Source organism: Rhinolophus hipposideros (assembly GCF_964194185.1).
Source record: "Rhinolophus hipposideros genome assembly, chromosome: 13".
Lineage (NCBI taxonomy): Eukaryota > Metazoa > Chordata > Mammalia > Chiroptera > Rhinolophidae > Rhinolophus > Rhinolophus hipposideros.
In genome coordinates, this window is record NC_138059.1 from 26,580,804 (window position 1) to 26,583,586 (window position 2,783).

The 2,783-nt window shown below is 40.1% G+C and overlaps 1 pseudogene across 1 annotated transcript; it reads right to left on the reverse strand.

Annotated features, from left to right (window-relative positions):
- Positions 1-1,235: 1,235 nt before the first annotated feature.
- LOC308506538 (eukaryotic translation initiation factor 3 subunit E-like) lies at positions 1,236-2,523 on the reverse strand (annotated as a pseudogene). The gene has a single exon. The product of its transcript is annotated as a eukaryotic translation initiation factor 3 subunit E-like (transcript).
- Positions 2,524-2,783: the final 260 nt, after the last annotated feature.

Here is a 2,783-nt window from a genome sequence, read left to right on the forward strand (position 1 = left end):
AGGTTGTAAGACTCTTAGCGTAGGTTGTTGTCATGCAGGTTGTCAGGTGGGGTCTCTGATCCCGCTCCCCACATAAGAACGCAGGACATGGTGAGGCCAAAAAGGAACACCCATGGAGCCATAGATAGGGGAGTCATACATCTATAGTATGGCAGCTGGGGTGGAGACACAGGAAGCAGGAGCCACACTGTCTGCAACCCTCCATGCTAACTGCAATCCGCGCTTGCCAGCAACCATCTTCTTGCTAGCCCCCATTTTTCTGCTAGCGTAGCCATGGCAGTTATATTAGTGGCCAATGGCTCACTGGTTACAGCTGACGGCCAACTAGCCACAGCTGATGGCCATCCAATCACAATTGATGGCCATTTACTACCTGAGCCAGCACCTTTCCACATGAGGCCGAGAACCTGGAAAATGCACTCCTGGCTCTGTCCCCACAGTTCTCTTCTCCACATTTACAGAACAAATTCAGTCAACCATCTGTCTGTGTACCACCTGTGAGCTACGAATGGCTTTTATACTAAAAGTTATTGCAAATATATTTTGTGTAAAGTAAAAAATATATATATAAATTCAAATTTCAGTATCTATAAATAAAATTTTATTGTAAAGCAGTGTGCTTGTTTATTTATATACTGTCAATGGCTGTTCTCTCCCAAGGATAGCAGAATTTAATCGTCGGGACACAGACTATAATGCTAACGATACAGTCCTTACAGAAAGTGTGCTGACCCTTGTTTTTCACCCTGCCAGTATCCACGCACCCTCATCAGTAGTGACACAGTGCAGCCAAGCTATGCTGGGCCGAGGAGTGGCATCGTTGCAGGAAGATGAATGTTTCACTCAATGCTTCAAAGTTGTCAAGGCATGTAGAAACTTTTTACTGGAAATCATATCAAATACCGTTCTTGTAACCTTCTTCAGTCTGTGAACAAGGAATGACCCAGACTTTGATCCAGTGATCCAGGGAGAATTGTCTACTCTGGTCAAGCATTGTGTGAGAGTTCTTTTATTTATAATCTCATTTATTCTTAGCAACAACTTTGAGAAACATTTTATACCCATTTTATAGATAAAGCAACGGAGACACAGATAATTTAACCAGTTTTCTCCAGATCCCGACCAAATGGTATTATATTATATTATGTTAGACCAGATCTTATATTATGTAAGACTGGGTCTTATATTAATTTTTGCTCCAAAAGATGCATTAGAGTTGATGGTCCGGCTAGGTCTTATTTGGGGGGAAACCTGGTACTATTCTGATTAAGTTTCTTCTCAATACTCACGGCCAACATTTGGCTTCTAAATGAAAGGTTTTCGATCATTTCAATCACTTGCTGACAGGGTGAGACTGCATTGTTACCCATAACCACACAACCTAATAATTTAGAGTCAATCTTCTCATCTAGTCGTGCATTTCTCATCAAACTTACAATCCACCTTTCAGCTTCTTCTGGAGTCACGTTCAGTTTATCTGCCAACATGTTAATGCAGATACACTGGTGGATGCGACAAAAAGTCTCAAATATGAAAAGATGGTCATTTTCAATAAAATCCTCAAGACAAGCCACCAAGAAGTCATTCACAAGCACAGATTCACATGCCCTCGGGTTTTTTTTGAGTCCCATCAAAGTCAAAGTTAACATAAGCATTCAACAAACTCTGTAATTGGATCTTTACACGGGAAGACACCTTTTGAATAACTTTGACCAGATCTTTTGATCTTCTGGCATTTGCGAACATCTTTATTTGTTATGACGACTGTAGTCAACCAGAGAAGAATATGTGAACACATTGTCTGTATTGCATTAAGACACAGTGGCTGGTAAAGGAAGACATCAACAATTATTGTGCCCTTTGTGGTGGTTGAAGAAAACAGAGACCGATGAATGATCCATGTTCACAGCTGAAGAGACTGAAGTGGAGAACTCACAGAGTTATTATCTATGATCTCTTAACCATGTAAGGTCTTTCATGGCTACATCTCAATTCTGCATTAAAATTTCAGAAGCCAGTTTTCCCCAGAGTGAACTCAAAGCATTTCTATCTGTTGCTGGAACCAACACTCTAAAGAACTAAAGATATTCTGGTGCTCCAGAGTAATTCCTGCATCCATATTGGAACTTTGCAAAGTACCTAAATATTTTTCCTTAAAACTGTGCTTGTCTGCGAGGTAGTCTAATAGCATCTGACCATCCTGGTTGACTGCATTTGCTTTGTAGTTTTGGGATATTCAAACAACTTTGAAAATGGTCTGTTTCTGCCTGAAGTTGTTTCAGCTGTGCAATTGTGGTTCTTTTTTTCTCCCAAAACATGAGGACTATCATCAGAATAAAGTTTTTGTATATATCCATAGCAACATACCATGTTGGTATTACTAAGATCCAATTTCCCTTGTAATAATTCTTTTTCATTATATACCTCCTATACTGAGAGAAACTCAAGCAACGGAAAGACTTAATGTTGATTCAGAAAGTGTGCCATACCTGTAGTCAAGTTGTACTCTGCCCTCTTGTCAAGGAAAAGGGGTACAAATATTTTTTAAAACCAAGTGGGGTATCATATATCACAATGTGAAACAATAGCAAAGCAAGATGAAGTCCTGCTTTTTCTTCACCAACATGGGACAAGGAAGGGCTACAGCACATTTTCTAATAGCTGAAGTGAAGGGGGATCCTTCAGAGCTGCAAATTAAATCTCAAGTACTTTGCCAATTGACTCCCAATCGATTATTCTAAGTGTTTGTGCTGCAGAGAATGTGATTTCTCCCAGGGACTCTG